At 39.3% G+C, this 20,522-nt stretch overlaps 1 pseudogene; it reads right to left on the bottom strand.

The window, feature by feature from the left end:
• Positions 1-13,401: 13,401 nt before the first annotated feature.
• Positions 13,402-13,499, bottom strand: LOC120105261 (annotated as a pseudogene).
• Between the last annotated feature and the right edge of the window lie 7,023 nt (positions 13,500-20,522).

Here is a 20,522-nt window from a genome sequence, read left to right as displayed (position 1 = left end):
GTTGCATTAAAATAATTATTGAATTATTGGAGGATTAATTAGCAATTAGATTGCTAATGAACCTAATTTGATTGAGTAATTGGGCTTAGGTTGAGCCAAATTGAATAGGATTCAATTTGGGCTACATCAGGGTTTGACCTAATTGGATTGGGTTCAACCCAAGTAGATTGAGCTTGACCCAATTGATGGGACTTGACCAAATTGGATTGGGCTTGATCCAAATCAATTAGAAGACCTTATTTGATGAGAATTATGAGTCCAAATAATCAGAATTGGATAAGGAGAAGAATCCCAAAATTTTAGGAACCCATCCTTATCTTCTTGGAGAAGAATGATACCTTAATTTTTCTCCAATATTTTCTATTTCTATCCTCTTATTTATGGCCAAAAATTGGCGTGAGAAGAGAGGAGGTGTGGGGCTATATTTTTTATAAAAATGGCACCTTAAATCTTTCTAAAAAGATTTAGATGAATTTCCTAATTTGTAGGGATTGCATGGCGCATGAAATAGGGTTGTCTGCGGCTGAACTTTGGATGCATGAATTCCTATCTTTTAGGGATCCAAAATGCACTAAATTTGGATATGTTTATCTCCTCTTAGCTGCCAAACCACCAGAAATTTTTGGGAATTTTATCAGCCAAATTAGTTGGCTAAATTAGGTGTGAGGCGTGGGGTGGTCTTTTGGCTATAAAATACCCCCATGCCTTGGGTTCAAGATATATCATATTTAGAGGTTTCAAAAAATTCTGAAAAAATTCTCTGAGGGCCTCCATCCTTTCTTCTCCTTCTTCCTCACGTCCATCCTCCATCTTCTTGAAGAACAATCAAAGGTTGAGTGTTTAGAAAGAGAAAGCTTCAGCCATTGCAATATTTCTATGCGAGCTAGCACTCCCGCGGAAGACGATCTATCTAGGGCTTCGCGTGTACTTCTCATAGAGGCCATTCGTGTGCATGGCTACGAAGTCAAGAATCAGATCCATAAGTTTCTTCTATCATAAAAGGTATTAATCCCACATCAATATTTTATTTTGGAGTCAGGGTCTAGGTCTGATTCCCCGAGATTTTACCCTCCTTTGGGGCTCCTCACGGAGTTATCTCCAGAATCCATTCGATGGATATTCGGAGATTAATCAGAATAGAGTGTTTACCTTTCAGATCTGATAATTAATCATGCATGAATATTTTAGCATAATTGTTTAAACGATTCCGGCATAATCTTATTGACGCGCTCGCAAAATTGCTTTTGCGAAACTAATCTCCCAAGTATAGGCGAATCGCACAAGTAGTAAATTCTCGGAAGTCCGAGGTCGAATCCTCAGGGAACAAAATATATATGAGATTATTTAGTAAAATTTCAGATTAATTAATTCAATAAATTTATGGATTAAATTGATGTTTTGATTTTCAAAAATTAAAAGCAGAGAATAATATATCAATAAACAAAGTTCTATGAAATAAAGATGGTAGGGATCTGGAATCCTCCTTGATGATATTGCATCCAAGAAATAAACTCTATGGTTCTTGATTAAAGATTAATTGTAAGATAGATCTAATCGTGGTATATATTTCATGAACATATGAACTCAATTTCTAAGCATTCATCGTGCTTTCTACGTCTACGACGAATCAAATACTAAAGCAATCCATATATCAATAATCATAATCCATTAAAGAGCTATCTACGAAATAACTATGCATGGATCAAAAACATATCAATAAATATAAGTCATTCAAAGCAAAAGTTTAGAGTTTACTTCAAAGAGTAATACATCAAAGGTTCCTCCATCACCCTTCCTAAGAAATCAGCCACTCGTTTTAAAAATTAGTCCCCCTTTCATTTTCCCCTTTTTTTTTCTTTTTCTTTTCGGAAACAGGGCCTCCCTTGTTTTCCTTTCTTTTTTTTTTCTTTTCAAATGGCTAAGGCTCTGTTTTTCGAATGAGGGATGATAGCTCCCAACCCCCTCCAGCTGAGAGAGATCCCTTCATATAAATCCCCAAAGCTCCTCAACCAGCGATGGATTCCCTCATGGCACGTGGAGAGGACGGACGGATGGGATGAATCTTGGGAGAAAAGGATGGATGCGGACTCCGAAAAGGGAGGAAGGCTGATCGCAGGAGGCAACTGAGATGCTCTGTGAACGGCTGGATGAAGACGTGGATGCTGAAGAATCAGACACGGAGGAGTAGATCTGAGAGGAGCTGGGATGCGGAAGCTGGAAAATCTCTGGAAAATCCAACGCTGGCTGCGGGATGCTGGGATGGATCTGATGCACGAAATCATCACGGACGGCTGGAGTTTGCATGCGGATGCGATGGAGGAGGCTGAATGGATGGGGATTGTATGCTCTGGCTTGCGGGAGAAGCGGAAGGAAGCTGAGATCTGGGACTAGGAAGCGAACGGGAAGAGCATCCTTAGCCAGCCGCAAGATACCCGGACGTGGATCACCTGGATGCGGAATGACTGGGAGAGGCTGGATCGCACGCAGAGATGCTCGCGGGATGATGAGAGCTGATCACACACGGATGCTGGGAGCTGATGTGGCTGGAACTTGGGAGAGGCGGATGGATGCGAAGAGGATCGGACATGGCATGCTGGGAGAATGCTGTGAACTGGGACTCGGATGCAGGATATGGGAGATGATGTTGGAAATTGTATCCTAAATGTCAATCGTCAGCATGTTGATGATTAAATGAATTGACAAATCAATAAAGTATTTTTTGGCATTATTCATCATTTTACATCTTCAAATAAACTCTTATATGATGAAGTCCTTAGGATTTATTAATGATAAAGGAGGATTTATCTTCGAGTCCTTAAACTAGTTCGCGACCAAATGATATGTTGTTACAAGGACGATAGCATTATTAAGATTAGGTCGTTGTGTGACATATACGTTGGTTGTCCTCTTAACCAAGGAGTGTGGAGACACTGGTATGCCACACAAGTGAAGTGTAGGAGTACATTTCACTGAACGTGACCAATTTCGGAACGCTCTACTGTCAAGAGATGTTCCGAGTGGATATGGGTATAAGTTTGGCCCTCTGACTTGAGACCGCAACTTGTGACTGGCAAGAAACTCATTGTACTTTAGTACCGGACTACTTGAATTTCTAATTCAGTGACGGAAGGTCACTAGGTGCAGTCAAGTACTTGCATAGTCAGTTGTGAGTCGAGATGGAATTGACCCCTCCTGGAAACAGGAGATAATGTCTTGTGATTAATTTAGCAAAACCTTGGCTAGGGTAATCTCAGTGAGGAGTCACGGGATATCTAAAGTTAATCACATAATGGATGTACTAATTATAGGGTTGACAGTGAGCTCTAAGTCATCCTAGCATTAGGAGTCAAAGGGATTGAATTATACAGTAACCATAGTTCAGGGTTCCAGAATATTTGCTTCGCATATATTCGGCCTATTCGGACGTCGGGTACCATTGCTAGATGGTTACATCGATTAGTGTAGGAAGTCGTTCCTATACTATCGGCTTAGGTTCGAACCTATGAGGTCACACGCATAGAAGATTCCTGAATGATCAAGAAGGCTGATGAATGATTAAGAATCATTCAGGGATAATTTGGTCAATTTGATTGGCAAATTATCTTATAAAATAATTAAAGTAATTATCAGAGGATTAATTAGTAATTAGATTGCTAATGAACTCAATTGGATTGAGTAATTAGACAAAGGATGAGCCAAATTGAATTAGATTCAATTCTGGGCTCAATCAGGGTTTTTGACCTGATTGGATTAGGTCTGAATCAAGAGGACTTAGGTTGACCAAATTAAATTAGATTAAATTTGTGCTTAATTATGGATTGACTTAATTGGATTAGGTTCAACCCATGGTAATTGGATCATTCTAATTGTTAGGATTTAATTAAATTAAATGGGTTTGATCTGAAACTGTTTGGATCTTGAAATCCACTTGTCACATATCCATGCATGGCGCCATAAATTGATTTTTAATATAATTAAAAATTAATTTAATTTATTTAATGGTGCCATGGGACACTTGGCAACATCAGAGACCTCTTTCATCATTAGATGGGTCGAAATGGAGAGATAAATTCATGAAAAGAATTGGATAAGATCAAATTCTCTCTGTTCATGGCATATGTCATCCTTATCTTTATCTCACTTCTAATTAAGGTTGAATTTCGAATATAATCACCACAAAATCACCACGTGACCCTCTAATCTGATTGGGGGCATGAAAATTTCGAAATTGAAAGAGAAAAGTTTCAACATGATGAATGGTTTAGATTAGATCAAGCTTCATCATGTAATGGCACTTGAACTTGAATTTTGAATTCAAAATTCAAAACCCCACAAAATCCTCCACAAATATGGGATGGTTGGCATGAAGTTAGAGGGGATAGCAAAAATAAAAGGACCTCCATCAGCTGGTGGTCGAATTCAAGGAAAAAAGAGAGAAAAAGAAGAAGAAAAAAGGGAAAAGAAAAGAGAGGAACCCTAGTTCATGCATGGAAAAATTCTGCATTCAATCTAGCTGATTTCTTCCTCCTCTAAGTCCATCGTGCCATTAGTATTAGGGGTCCCTGATAAGAGTCTTTAGATCAGATCTAAGTCCTCTTCAATCCCTCCAAACCTTTTCTCCAAGTTCTTCCAAGAAGGCGGATCAAAAGTTGATAGCGTTGGGAAGATCAAATTTCAGCCTCAAGAAATTCTGCGCAAGCTACCACTTCCGCAGGATTGGATCTCTTCAGGAACTTCGCATGGACTTCTCGTAGAGGCCATTCATGTGCATGGCTGCGAAGTCGAGGATCATATCCACAAGTTTCATCCATCATAAAAGATATTAATCCTACATTAATCTTTTATTATGGTGTCAAGATCTAGGTCCAATTCCTCGAGGTTTTACCGTCTTTTGGGGCTCCTCAAGGAGATATCTCCAAAATCCATTCAATGGATATTCGGAGATTAATTGGAATAGAGTTTTTAAGTTTCAGATATGATAGTTAATCATGCATGAAAGTTTTAGTATAATTGTTTAAACGATTCCGGCATAATCCTATGTGTTCTTAAGGTGCTGATTTCTAGATTTGATCTTGTAAGCATGCATGAATTAAATTGTTTGATTCGATTTTTTCGCTGCATTTTAAAACTTAAAAAGAATTACGTATGGCTTGATTTCCCTTATGAAGGGGTACGTAGGCAATCCGATCAGGTTCAACCATGGTTTAAAAAAAAAAAAATCAGCTTGCTTAACACCGAAGAACCTAGGATTCACTTTCAGTGGTATCAGAGCCAGGTTCATGTTTAAACTTTTATGTTTTAATTTTTGCAATTAAATCATAAATCATGAGCATGTTTAGATTAGATCTAAAGTATTTTTTTATGATTGATTTAACTGCTGATTATGCATGATTAACTAGATCTGAAATTTTGAATGCATATGATGCATGTTTGTGTTAAGATTTGTAACATAAATAAATCTGAAATCATAATATTGTTTAGATTAGATCTAAATAAAATTTATGATTCATATGATCTCTGATTTTAATGAACAAATCAGATCTGAAAATAAAAGTGAAAAAACAAATACATAAGATGTATGTTGTTTATATTAATTCATGTTGTTATGTATATGTGATGCATGAACATTAAATATAATGACTTAAACATGAATTAAATCTGATTACATGTGATTAATTACAAAAACTCAGATATGAAAATATATTTTAAAAACTGAAAGATTGTAATTAATATATAATTAAAAAGAAATATGCAATGATCAAAACTTTCATAAGTCTAAACTTAATTGAGAATTAAGTGTTATGAAATAGAATTGTAACTCAATTAATTGACATTGCATAATTATTTGGGCATATGGGTTAGCTTGAATTAAGTTTCTAGGATTGGGTTAGACCTAAGGTTAGAATCATACATGGACAAATAGAATTAATTGATCAAATCTAATTAAGTAGTAATTAGATTAGGTCAAGAAAATTCTAGGTCAATTTACAATAGTTGTAGATGAATCAAGTCCATGTCTTTGATTAGACCAAGATGGAACTTGATTTAGGCTCAGAGGTGTAGCCTGAGTCATTTGAGTAATCAAATCAAAATTGATTAACCAGTCGGTGTCTAAGGTAAGTTTGGTAGTTTTGACCGGTGGTTTTTAATTGGGAGCTACTCACACTGATTCGTCTTTGTCGAGTTAATGGCATATCCCTTCCACCGATCTCACTTACCTGGCCGATATGGTCAATCACATTTTGATTGTATCACTTAATGATTCAAGTTAGCCCATGCCTATAAGAAAAATCAGTTTGACTAATTTAGGTGCCTCCTTAACCGGTTTGAGTCTAATCTGATTTGGTGAAGTCAGTGGGAGAAATTAGACTAACCGGATCTTCTTATCTATCCTAAGTAAGAAATCCTCTAAAATTATTAGGTCCTTAAAATGAAATGGTTATGGGGATAACTAGGTCATAGCCTCCCATTAAGTTGGGTGATAATGGGTCCAATGTTTTGATAATTAATGGAGGCGCGACACGCCTGGTACTTATCAAGCATTGGAATTGTCATTCAATATATGATGAGTTAAGTGTACCTTCAATAGACGGTCAGGTGAGCCAAGCCACACTCGTGCTTGGTCATCTATTAGTTGATTAGACTTAACCCTATCATTTAATGGTTGGACTTGACTAGGGTATTCGGTGGAGGCGCCACACGCCTGCCGAAGAACCTAGGGCAAAATTATCACTAGAAGTTGCTTGGTGAAGCAACTGGTTTAGAACCTACCAATAGGTGCATATGGGTTAGCCGAGCCACACTCGAACCTATATGCGATCTATTGGGTTCTAGTGCCCATTAAAGAATTAGGAGTAATTTTTCGAATTGGAGGTAGAAGCTACCAATTTGTATAAAATAGTGGGAGTATCTTTAGACTAAAGTCCAAGTCTACTGTGTTTAGTCAATTCATATACTAATAGCCAAATTTTCTTTTATGTAGAAATGGCCACAAGTTTGTCACTTCGCTCATTATTGGATAATGACAAGTTGACTGGTCCCAACTTCAATAATTGGTATAGAAAGCTGAAAACTCAACATAGTCAGACCAAAAGGATTAAGGATGACCAAAGTCAGGCAGAATGCTTCTATTGTAAGAAGCAGGGGCATTGGAAGAGGAATTGTCCTCAGTACCTTACCTCACTTGATCCAAACAGGCTAAGCAAGAGAAAAGGGCAATCAGTTGCTGATCAAGGTATTTATATGATAACACCTTGTAATTTCTCTATATGTGATAATTCGACCTGGGTATTAGATACTGAAAGTCCGTTTAATATATGCAATTCGTTGCAAGGACTTCAGGTTAATGAGAGATTTGAAAACAGCGAGAGATTTCTGAATGTTGGAGATGGAAAATCTGTTCCAGTTCTAGCTTTAGGAAATCTCAAACTTGTTTTCGATTCTCATGTAGTTGTCTTGAGTGATTGTCACTATTGTCCTACATTCTTATTGAATGTAATTTTCATAGGCCTTTTGGCCATGAACGGTTATGAAATTTCAATAAAGAAATGTTCTTGTGATATCATTATGAATGGTGTTACTGTAATGAATGGACAATTGAGCAATGGCATCTACTTGTTATCACAACCTGCTAATGTAATGTACACATCAAGTAAGCGTCCTAGAATAGATAATGTCACGGATGTCTACCTTTGGCATCATAGGCTAGGTCATATTAACAAGAACAGGATGAACAGGTTAAGTAAAGAGGGAATCCTCAATGTTAATGATTGTGAATCATTGACAACCTGTGAGTCATGTCTTCTTGGTAAGATGACCAAATCACCTTTTACCGGAAAAGATAAACGAGCCAGTGATTTATTGATCCTTGTACATTCTGATGTATGTGGGCCAATGAGCACAGATGCTAGAGGTGGTTATTCATATTTCATTACGTTTACAGACGACCTTTCTAGGTATGGTTATGTCTATTTAATGAGACATAAATCTGAAGCATTTGAAATGTTCAAATTGTATCGTAATGAAGTAAAAAAACAAACTGGAAAGAGTATTAAAACTCTTCGAATAGATCGAGGAGGCGAATACCTTTCCAATGAGTTTTTGACATATTTAGGAGAGAATAGGATTCTCTCCCAATGGACTCCTCCTGGTACACCACAGTATAAGATATACTCAAATGTTAGACATGGTTCGATCCATGATGGGGTTTGCGAGTCTGCCCATATCCTTTTGGGGATATGTACTTGAGTCAGCCCGCTACATTCTAAATAAGATTCCAAGTAAGTCTGTAAATAAAACACCGCATGAGATGTGGACTGGACGTAAGCCAATGCTCTCTCACCTTAGGGTTCGTGGGTGTCCGGCATATGTCAAACGTTTGAAAACAGACAAACTTGAACCCAAGTCTGACAGATGTTTCTTTGTTGGTTATTCTAAAGAAACTAAAGGATATTACTTCTACTTTGCTGAAGAACAAAAGTTATTCGTAAGCAATAGAGCAATTTTCTTAGAAAAGGAATTCCTTGGTGAAGGAACAAATAGCTCTAATGTTGGGCTTAGAGAAGTTCAACATGTAGAAGATCCGACACCATCTACTGAACCAGTTGAGTCGGATTTGATTAGATCAGATCCAAAATCCATATTAGATGCACCATTAAGGCGATCGGGTAGAGTACCACGTCAGTCGGACAGATACTACGGTTTCTTGATCCAGGATGGGGATCCTATCGAACTTGATGAAAACGATGAGGATCCGATCACATATATGGATGCAATGCAGAGGTATGACTCTGATAAATGGCTTGGAGCTATGCAATCCAAAATGGAATCCATGAAGGTCAATGATGTTTGGACATTAGTTGACCCACCCGAAGGAATTAAACCCATAGGGTGTAAGTGGATATTCAAAAGGAAACGGGGCGCAGACGGAAAGCTAGAGACCTATAAAGCCTGTCTGGTTGCCAAGGGTTATCGTCAACGTTATGGTATTGACTATGACGAGACGTTTTCTCTTGTGGCAATGCTCAAGTCCATTCAGATTATGCTTGCGATAGCAGCACATTTAGACTATGAAATCTGGCAAATGGATGTAAAGACCGCATTTCTAAATGGAGATTTAGAAGAGGAAGTGTATATAATACAACCTGAAGATTTTACATCTGCAGATAAGTCTAAAGTGTGCAAGCTTCAAAAATCCATTTATGGATTAAAGCCAGCTTCACGGAGTTGGAATATACGTTTTGATAAGGTAATCAAAACATATGGCTTCATTAAGAATGAAGAGGAACCTTGCATTTATAAATGGATAAATGGTTTAGTTATCATATTTCTTGTTTTGTATGTGGATGACATTCTTTGGGAATGACATTCCTGCATTGCAAGGAATAAAGATTTGGCTATCATCTCAATTTGCCATGAAGGATTTGGGAGAAGCATCTTACATCCTAGGGATGAAGATCTATAGAGATAGATCTAGAAGATTGCTTGGATTATCCCAATCCACATACATTGATACTATACTGAAAAGATTCAGTATGATTAATTCTAAGAAAGGCTATCTTCCGATGGGCCATGGAATTAATCTCTCTAAAAGGGATTGTCCGACAACCCCTCAAGAAAGAGAGAGCATGGATAGAATTCCATATGCTTCGGCAGTAGGATCTATAATGTATGCCATGACATGTACTAGACCAGACGTGGCATACTCACTAGGAGTAGTGAGCATATACCAGTCTGATCCAGGTAGTAACCATTGGAAGGTTGTAAAAACTATCCTTAAGTATTTGAGAAATACTAAAGATCAGTGGCTAGTCTACGGTGATTCTGACTTAAAACTTGAGGGATATACCGACTCAAGTTTTCAGTCAGATCAAGATGATAGCAAGAGCGTGTCGGGATATATCTTTACTCTTAAGGGTGGGACTGATGAGAGCACAAAAGTGCGATCTATACATCACTTAAATTAGTATTATTGCTAACAAATAATGATAGAAGTGCTGTATTAATATTATATTTTTGTGGGGTGCAGGTGATCGAAAATTAAAGCTAAAATGTACATTGGGTCCAAAAATATGCATCACTGCAGGTGACCAGCCAACTGCATGGGTCGACCCCAGTTGCACACTAGAAGGAGGTCAAGTTCAGCCGTATACTTCGTCGCAGCTTTATTCTTCTGTAAGCCCAAGCATCTATTCCATGTGTCCGCCCGCGTGGAAGAAACGAGCATCCTCTTCTTTTCCCCATTTCAAAGGGTTTTGGAGTTCATTCATCCCAGCAGTCACCCCTGCATCATCTGCCGCGTCCACGAAGCATCCGAAGCGTCCGAATCCAGTGATCCACCTTCCAAATCTCATCTTCCTCGAGTCCGCTTCTCCCGCGTGCAATCTTCCTGCTCTCAGCATTGGATCTTCCCAGCATCCCGCAGCCGTCCACCTCTTCTTCCGCTTCTCCCGCGAGTGATCCTCCACGTTCTAACCACATCAGTGCTTACGGCATCCCGCGATTTTAGCATCGGCGATCAACTCCCATCTACGTTCACAACACCTCCCAGCCTTCTCCCGTGATTCTCCCGCATCCCATGCTTCTGGATCCGTATCTCATCTAGATCCCAGTCTTCCGCGATCGGATCTCCTGGCTTCATTCACCGTCTATCTCTTATGGATTCGCATGCAACCAATTCCCAGCATCCCGACCTCGAGATCCAGCCGTCCGTGAGCCAGCATTGGACTCCCCAGCGATTTCAGCGCCCTGTATCTAAGCTTCCTCCCGTGATCAGCTCGTTTCCGCTCATCCACGCGTTCATCCAAGTCCCAACAAGCCTTCCGCGATGCAAGCGATCGCGATCAGCTCCTGAGCGCCTCTGTGCATCCATTTGAAGAAGATCAGGATCCCACGCACCTCACGCGCTTCAGCTCCAACCGTCCGCGTGTAATCTTCCTAATCCCAGCCGTTTGAAAAAAAAAAGATCCATCGCTGGCCCTAGAGTTTGTGAACTATATGAGGCTCTCTCGGTGAGGGCTGGGGGCGCATTCTTTCCCATTCGGTGAAACAGAGCCTCAGCCGGCTATTCAAAGAAAGAAAAAAAAAGGGGGGAAACAGAGCATGCTCTGTTTCCAAAAAGAATAGGAAAAAAAGAAAAGAAAAAAAAGGAGTTTTCTTTTATGTTAATGGAGGGCTGATTTCTTAAGGAGGGAGATGGAGGAACCTTTGATGTATTGCTCTTTGAAGTAAACTCTAAACTTTTGCCTTGAATGAATTATATTTACTGATATATTTTTGATCCATACATAGTTATTTCGTAGATAGCTCTTTAATGGATTATGATTATTGATATATAGATTGCTTTAGTATTTGATTCGTCGTAGACGTAGAAAGCACGACGAATGCTTAGAAATTGAGTTCATATGTTCATGAAATATATACCATGATTAGATCTATCCTACCATTCATTTTTAATCAAGAACCATAGAGTTTATTTCTTGGATGCAATATCGTCAAGGGGGATTCCAGATCCCTACCATATTTATTTTATTAAACTTTGTTTATTGCTATATTGTTCTCCGATTTTAATTTCTGAAAATCAAAACATAATTTTAATCCACAAATTTATTGAATTAATTAATCTAAAATTATATTAAATAATCTTATATATATTTCGTTTCCTGAGGATTCGACCTTGGACTCCCGAGAATTTACTACTTATGCGATTCTCCTGCACTTGGGAGAATAATTTTATTTTTGCACCAAGTTTTTGGCGCCGTTGCCAGGAAACGGCTGATTTATTAGTATAATTTTAGATTTAATTAGTATTTTAGTAGTTAGTCTTTTTCTTTCAAAAACAAAAAAAAAAAAATTCTTTACTGCTATTTTTTTTTCCCTGCATAGTCTGCATCAAACTCTGATATCAAAGTAATTAACCGTCTGATTGAACTCAAAGTTGGTCGTTAGGTGTAGGACCTATGTTTCGTTCATCTGAACGGTCTGATTGACATTCTGAAACTTTTAAGACTATTAGATTAATACGTAACCTTGTTGTTTTCTGTTTTGAATTTTCTACATATAATTATTTTAGAATCAGAATTTTATTGTTATCATATCTCATTAACCCTTGTTGCTAATTAAAAATTTAAGAAAAAAAAACTTTAAGAAAAGAGAGGAAAAAACTTAAAATTTCAAATTTCAAACTTCAACTCATAAAATTTAAAAAAAAATAAATAATTTGCTTGATCACCTATTTAATGAAATTTAATGTCATGTCATAAAATATTAAAAAAAAATTTCTTGATTGTTGCATATAGTATAAGGCATCAGCATAAGATATTCTAAGGGCTGAACCCATTTAAAAAGATAAGGTCGGGATTTCATCACTCGTCCTTAGCCCAAAAATCATCCCATTGCATAAATATCCTAAGCTTAACTAAAATCAACTAGACGTTGGCCCCTAAGGACATTCGAGCTCAATAGGATGAAGACCACCGAAAGTTGCACCAATTTCGCTCTGTGGCTTAGTTGATGTCTAGGCAAGCTTTGTTCCTATAAGGGAGACAGTTCATCTATTCGAGGCAAGTGGGTTTTAAGTGGGACCTTTGCGAACGCATCGTGACCCCTCCACTTACCTGGAAGCTTACCTGGTCAACTCGGTTCATTAGACCGGATTGGAGGCTTAGGTACCCTCTTCAAACCAGTTAGGAGCTGTCTAGAAATTTAAGAAAAACATTAGAAATTGAGGTGTAATGTTTAGTTGCATGTTTGATTGTGAATAGATTTTTGTTTTAGGGTGTAGTTTTAGGGTATCTTTAGTTGGTACTTACATTTATATTTATTTTTTTAAAAAAAACATAAAAAAATTAAAAAAAAATTAATTAAATTTTGTATGCTAGTTGGAATAGGGACGACACCGGTCGATTAAGTCGTACAACTTTAGATCATCCTTTAGGACCCATCCTTGAAATTCCTTCGCAGTATCTCACACCTTGTGAGATGGCAAATTTTCCTGATGATGTAGGAAGTCACCATGGTGATGAAGGTAGACCCCCAGTTATGACACTTCGACAATATTTACATCTCACTATGACTAGTCAACCTTCATGCATGATTATTCCTGAAAATGTAGGACACTTTGAAATCAAACCAGGAGTAATTCAATTGCTGCCAAAGTATCATGGAATGGAATCCGAGAATCCTTATCTTCACCTTAAGGATTTTGAGGAAATTAGCATCACATTTAGAGTGCCAAATGTATCGGAAGATGTCCTTAAATTGACCTTGTTTTCTTTTTCCTTAAAGGATAAAGCCAAAACATGGCTGAACTCCTTGAGACCTAGATCGCTAGGAACATGGCATGATATGCAAAGAGAATTCTTGAAAAAATTCTTTTCCGCACAAAGGACTAACTTTTTGAAAAGGCACATTAGTAATTTCCAACAAAAAGACCATGAAACATTTTATGAATGCTGGGAGAGATTTAAAGATTTGCTTCTCTCTTGTCCTCATCATGGGTTTGAAACATGGAGAACCATTAGTTTCTTTTACGAAGGGTTGTCTCCACAGTTAAAACAATTTACAGAGACTATGTGCAATGGTCTATTTTTGGAAATGTAACCCGATAAGGCATGGGACTATTTAGACTCTCTCGCAGAGACTGCACAATTATGGGATACAGGGGATAGAGTGAATAAACCTTTGCCTAAGCCTACTAGCATTCCACACGGGGGCCTTTACAACCTTAATACTCAGGATGATATTCAGGCTAAAATGGCAGCCCTTACTAGGAAGGTAGAGGAAATTGAACTTAGAAGGATTGAACCCGTCAAGACCGTAGAACATAATAGCGAGTGTTGTAGGATTTGCGAGATGCCTGGCCATCTCATCACTGATTGCCCCACAATACCCGCATTCAAGGAAGTCTTGCACGATCAGGCCAATGTTATGAATACCTATAAAAAATCTTTTAATAATCCTTTTTCGGGTACTTACAACCCTGGATGGAAGAACCATCCAAATTTCAGGTGGAGGAATGACCAACCTCAACAAGTATATAACCCAACTCCTCCACCTCCGCAACCTCATTATGCACACGCACCCCCTCAAAAATCCAGTCTCGAAGAAACTTTGCAATCTTTCATGCAAGGCCAAGCTAAAATCTGTGGAGTGATTGAATATAACCCTATTTGATTTTGATGAGCTCAAAGCATTTGAGTATATCTTATGTTTACTAATGAATTCAATCTAGTGTTTCAGTAAAATTCTTGTAAATTTATGGTTAAGTGTCTCTAGATTTGGTTCAAGACATTTTGGATAAGTTAAGAAGTCAATTTGAACCAAAGTCTGAGACTCGAGTCGACTCCGGAATATTACGAGAAGACTCCAAGCGTATCAGAAGCACTGGCACAGGCTCGAGTCGACTCCTGAACATTACGAGTCGACTCCGACTGAGAACAGACAGACGAACAGAAAGATCCAACTCAAAACCTGTCAGCGAGTCGACTCCTGAAGAGCGCGAGTCGACTCCGATGCTTGCCGAGTCAACTCTCGAGTAGTATGAGTCGACTCCAGAGAGTTACAGACAGAAAGATAGAGAAGTTATTTTGGACCTTGAGAGCCGAGTCGATTCCTTAGGAACACGAGTCGACTCCGATGGTTGGCAGGTCGACTCCAAAGAAAGCGAGAGTCGACTCCCAGTGTAATACAAGGCAAAAGTCAGAGAGCAACATTCGGACACTGAGAGCTGAGTCGACTCCCGCAAAGCCCGAGTCGACTCCGAGACAGCGCGACCCCAAAAAAGACAGAAGACAGTATTATCAACTCTGAGAGGCGAGTCGACTCCAAGATAGTTCGAGTCGACTCCAAGGCAGCGCTACCCCAAAAAGACAGAAGATCGGGAGTTCGGACTCTGAGCGCCGAGTCGACTCCCAGAATTTCCGAGTCGACTCGAGTGAGCAAAGTTGAAGAATACCTCTATGGATTCCTTGGAATGAGTCGACTCCAAAAGTGCCAGGTCAGCTCTAGAGTTTGGGGAGTCGACTCCGGGTTAAGTCGAGTCGACTCCCAGTCGAGAAGTGCACTTTAATTCAAATCCGGAACAGTTGCCGAGCCGACTCCAGAAAAGCATGAGTCGACTCCTGCTGCAGCCGAGTCGACCCCAGATCGCACGAGTCGACTCTGATCCCAACGGAAACATTGTCAGGATGTGCAGAACGGCTAGAAGATTATGTCTAACGGCTAGTTTCCGTGGAGAATGGCTTAAATAGCCACAGAGAACTGTAGCACAGCAGAGAAGTGACATTCCACTCTAAGAAAACAAGAAATCTTCATCTGTAAAAGGATTTCAACGGAAAAGAAGGAAGAGGGCCATTAACTCCATTCAACCAACTCTTTCCAGCATTAAAGAAGTCTCCTTCAGCCTTCAAGTCTTCAAGACATTCAAGAGGAGACCCAGAGTTCGAGAAGCCCTCCTCTACATCATCATAAACTTGTTTGAGGGTTCTTAACTTCTCTATTATTTAAATTGCTTAATATCTGCTTGCTTAAAAGCTGTATTTTTCTGTTTGTTCTTTCTATCCATTTGGTCCTTACTTGATTCAATCAGGGGATTGAATCAAGGGTGTAAAGGTTTGTTGGTGAGCCTAGGTTGAAACCAACGTGTAAGGGTTTGATTGTGATCCCGGAAAAACAATCGGATGGTTCTAGTCGGTGAGACTGGAAAAACCGACCGAGTTCGTTATGATCTCGTAAAACAACAAGTTGGGTTGTGAGCTTGTAAAACAACCGGCTGTAATCTGAGGGGTTATAGTGAATTCCCAAGTGAGGCTTGGGGAGTGGATGTAGGAGCAAGGATTAGCTCCGAACCACTATAAAATCATTGTGTTTGTGATTGCCTTTGTGTCTCTTACTTTCATTTCATTCACTGCACATAGCATCTAATTAACCAACTTGCAAAAAGTATTAATTAGTATTTCACAAATCATTTAATTGTAATAATTATTTTAAAACCCAATTCACCCCCCCTCTTGGGTTGTCTATCTGGGCAACAAGTGGTATCAAAGTAGGAACTCTATTACCCAAAGAGTAAAAGATCAAAATGACAACCCCATTTGGATCTTCTCACATTGAGGGCCAGTCCACACATAGACCTCCATTCTTTAATGGATCCGACTACTCATATTGGAAGGCTAGGATGAGAATATTTATCCAAGCCCAAGACTATGAGATGTGGACCACCATTATAAATGGACCATACATCCCATCCATTTATGTAGAGGGTGTCACCATATCCAAGCTTGAAAAGGATTGGGATGACAATGACATTAGGAAGGCACAACTAAATGCCAAAGCAATGAATGTGCTTTATTGTGCATTAGATAGAAATGAATTCAATAGAGTCTCTACTTGCAATTCTGCAAAAGAGATTTGGGATAGACTTGAAGTGATCCACGAGGGCACAAATCAAGTAAAAGAATCTAAAATAAATATATTAGTTCATAAATATGAATTATTTAAGATGGATTCTAATAAAACAATCACTTTCATGTTCACTAGATTTACTGACATTGTCAATGGCCTAAAAAGCCTTGGCAAAAATTATACTAACAGTGAGCTTGTCAGAAAGATTCTTCATTGTCTACCAAGGTCATGGAAAGCCAAGGTGACGGCAATCCAAGAGGCTAAGGATTTAAACAAGCTGCCACTCGAGGAGCTACTTGGATCCCTCATGACGCATGAGCTAACAATGAAACAACACAATGAAGAAGAGTCCTCTCACAAGAAAAAGGTAATAGCACTAAAATCTGTTTCCACTAACAAAGATGTGTCTTGCAGTAGTTGTTAGATGTATGCCCTAGAAGCCAATCTGGCTGACACATTATTAATTCTAGGGACATAATTTTGTACTTGACTATTTATTATTGAATAAATAAAAGGCATCTTTTCATTCATATTGTTTATGTGTCTATGAATCGTCCAAGGAATTAATAAGATGATGATACATATTCTCAAGAGTTGAGAATTTGAGCCATGTATCATTGGTGATTAATTTCTAAATGCTCCTGATCAATGGATCATCACGAGGACGGTGATCGATCCGATCAGTGCACAGATCACTTTCCCTCTGGATGGACGAGACTTGAGTCCACAGTGTAGTGACACTGAAGTGATAGTGCAGGTGCTTGTTAGAGAACAAGGGTACTGAGCGTGACCAAGACAAGAAGTCACTTGGATGTCTATCCACTCGTCAGTGACTTACTTGATGTTGCAGTAGTGTGACTGGTCCTTTGACCTGCGGTGCTTCGGCTACTCACAGTGAGGTTATTGTAGTTTGACTGCACACATACATGGTCTCTAGGCATATGGGTCCATGCAGTGTAGATTGGCTGCAGTAGGTTCACTGTAGGAGTAGGGTATGCACCTACAAGGAATCTATCGACCTTGATAGAAGAGGAGAGATCCTATGTGATTTGTTAGACTGAGTTCTAAGACCTTGGCCAGGGCAGTAATATAAAGTGGAGAAAGAGTTTTCCACTATCGAACTCGAGTCGAATAAATCTTGACATATGACAGACGATGGGGTTTGACGAGTTGTCCATGACCTCCGTCCTGTAGGGATCCACGATAGTAGGACTGTATCACACGTTAACTGCACCTAGAGGTTCATCATTCCATTCTGCTGGGTAGCCACTACATGCTGCTAGGTGTCACTGGTGGATGGTGGGACTCATAGGGATTATCTTGATGATCGATAAACCCTAATGAGTTGAGTTGGAATCGTTCCAACCCATTGAAAGGAGTTTTCAATGATATAGTGATAGAGATCATAATATATCTCACTACCAGTCAGAATAGAACCTATGGGGTCACACACACTAGAAGTATTGACCGATCCGATGGTTGAAATCATGATTAGGAATCACAAGTAATCAATTTGATTGATAAGAAGTTGAAGAAGGAAAGAGAATTAATTAATTGGACTTGAAACAAGAGTCCTACTTCGAGTAGGATACCTAGAGTCCTAATTGGATTAGGACTGGGAATCCTAGTTAGAGTAGGACTGGGATTCCTACTTGGAATAGGATTCCTCAATCCTAATGAGATTAGGAGTTTTGAATTAAAATTGGATTCCTACTTGGAGTAGGATTCCAAGAGTCCTAATCGGATTGGGACTTTGGATTCAAATTAGAGTCCTAATTGGATTAGGACTAGAATTAAACAAATCCTAATTGGATTAGGATTCCTTAAGTCCTAATTAATTATTAATCTAATGAATCAACATGACTCCTAATTGGATTAGGATTGAAGAGTTCAATTGAGTCATGGTTCATTCAAGTCCTAATTGGATTAGGACTAGCATAGATTGAACCCAAATTTGGCTAATCCTAATTGGATTGGGATTAAACCATAAGAGAGGCACCTAATCCTCTTTGGAAGAGGATTAGGGCATCACAAGAAGGAGGGATCACGCCCCTCCTCCTCTCCTTGTGTGCGGCATGAAGAGAGGGGCCGGCGCCCCCCTTCTCTCTTTGGAAAACCATCTAGGGCTCCTACTTTGGAGGAGCCCTTGATGGCTATAAAAGGCACCATGAGGCCGGCGCCCTAGGGCATTGGAATCCTCTTCCTCTTGTGCCGTGGCCACCCTCTTCCTCTCTTTAGTTGCAGCCGCAAGCAAGGGTAGAAGCTCTCCAAGTGTTGGCGGCCTCCTCCTCTTCCCTTTCTTCATCCAACGCAAGCAACAGAAGAAGGCTGCGTAGGGGCTCATCTTCTTCCTCTTCTTCATCCTTCTTCTTCCTCCTCTCAAGCACTTTCAAGAGTTGAAAGAAAGAGAGGAGATCAGCCATCAAAGCTATCTCTGCAAGGGAGCTAGCACCCCGGTGAGATAGAAAGCTTGGATCGGATCCTGCTTCGTGTGGATACCCGTAGAGGCCGGACGTTTGAACGGCTTCAAGCGAACCCTCTTCCAAAACCACGAATTCAGATTTGCGGTGATCATCTACCCGCGCAAGGTGAAGATTTGATCTTCCTAATAGTTTTAAAAGTTTTAATTCTTACCTAATTACGAAAGGTCTCGAAACAACGTTCATGCGATGAACGTCGAACCCGTGCATGCCGATTCCGCTGCCATCTGAAAAATTTTTGAAATATCAGCGGCATGGGCGGGTTCCCAACAGTGGTATCAGAGCCTAGGCTTCGTAGATTAAGGTAAGAATTAAATATCTAAAGGCATATTAGATCTGAAAATTGAATGATCATGCATGTTGAAAAATTCTGCATGCAGATTTTTCAGGGGTGCTGATTTTTTGCATGCTGATTTTTATGTGATAAAAAGATGATTCTAATTGCATTGTTAATGGGATTACAAAGTTTAGAATCATGATTAGCATGATCAGCGACCTATGTCATGATATAATCAGTTAGTTTTCAGATCTGAAAATTATAATTGTTGCATACGGTGATGATCATAGGATTCAACCCCTTTTGGTATCAAATGTAATGACCTGCGATGTGATCTGCGATGTCATGTAATTTTTTCAGATGCTTGCATGCATCTTATTTGATGTTTTGAGAGGCCTGCGTGCCTCCTAAAAGGAGATGTAATTTATTTTTATTTTTATTTTACATCTGATTGTATTTCTGTGATGTGATGTACATCAACGGTCAAGTTGAAGCAAAGGCATGAGATGAAAGGTGATCTAAGCGGTTGATGGCGATGGGATCAAGAGTTGATCAAGGATCGAATCAAGGAGGCTTGGAACCAATTCAAGAGTTGAAGACCACTTGATCGATTGATGTGCATGTGCTTGTAATACGGCCTAATTAGAATCCATGATCATCACCTATTTAAAGTTTAGCTTTAATTTGATGCTGCGATTATAACTGTCTGTAATGAGCCGTTTGCATGTGATGTGAATGCGAGTCGGGTAGATAGGTTTACATATGATGTATCAAACCCAATTGAGACCTAAATCAAAACCTCCTCAATCAAGTCGAGAGTGAACCGACATGAGCAAGTCATATTAGATTAATTGATCTAATTGGTGTCTAGGAAAGCATGAAAGGTGGTTACTTAATTAGGACCTTACTCTCTGAGTAAGGGGAGCCTCTCACCTGCTTACCTGGCCAATTGTTCGATTACCTCTTATGAAGGGCTCAAGTTGCAAACACTAAGACCTGATTAACCAATATTAAGTCAATAGGTCTTCCACTGTAGTAGAGCTGCTAAGGCCTTTCTGATGTTGATTTGTCTCGGCTGGACACAGTGGTCAAGTTGCATCGGGGGGCTGGACCTCTCTATAGACATGAGATGTTGTAGGGTAAAGGTGGGGTTGGGCACCAATAACTGTTAGGTGAGGACCCAATGACGACTTTATTCCTACGGTTATAAGGTGGGTCTGACTTAACTAAGAAATGGGACCAATAACTGTTAGGTGAGGTCTTCATGGCTTAGAGACCAAGTTACACTGCAACATGCTTGAGAAGCATTGTACAAGAGTTGTACACTCATCCATCTATGTGTCATCAATAACTGTTAGGTGAGG

This window comes from Phoenix dactylifera, unplaced genomic scaffold, assembly GCF_009389715.1.
Source record: "Phoenix dactylifera cultivar Barhee BC4 unplaced genomic scaffold, palm_55x_up_171113_PBpolish2nd_filt_p 000242F, whole genome shotgun sequence".
Lineage (NCBI taxonomy): Eukaryota > Viridiplantae > Streptophyta > Magnoliopsida > Arecales > Arecaceae > Phoenix > Phoenix dactylifera.
The sequence above is the reverse complement of the archived record's forward strand: the minus strand, read 5'-3'. Positions and strand labels throughout refer to the sequence as shown.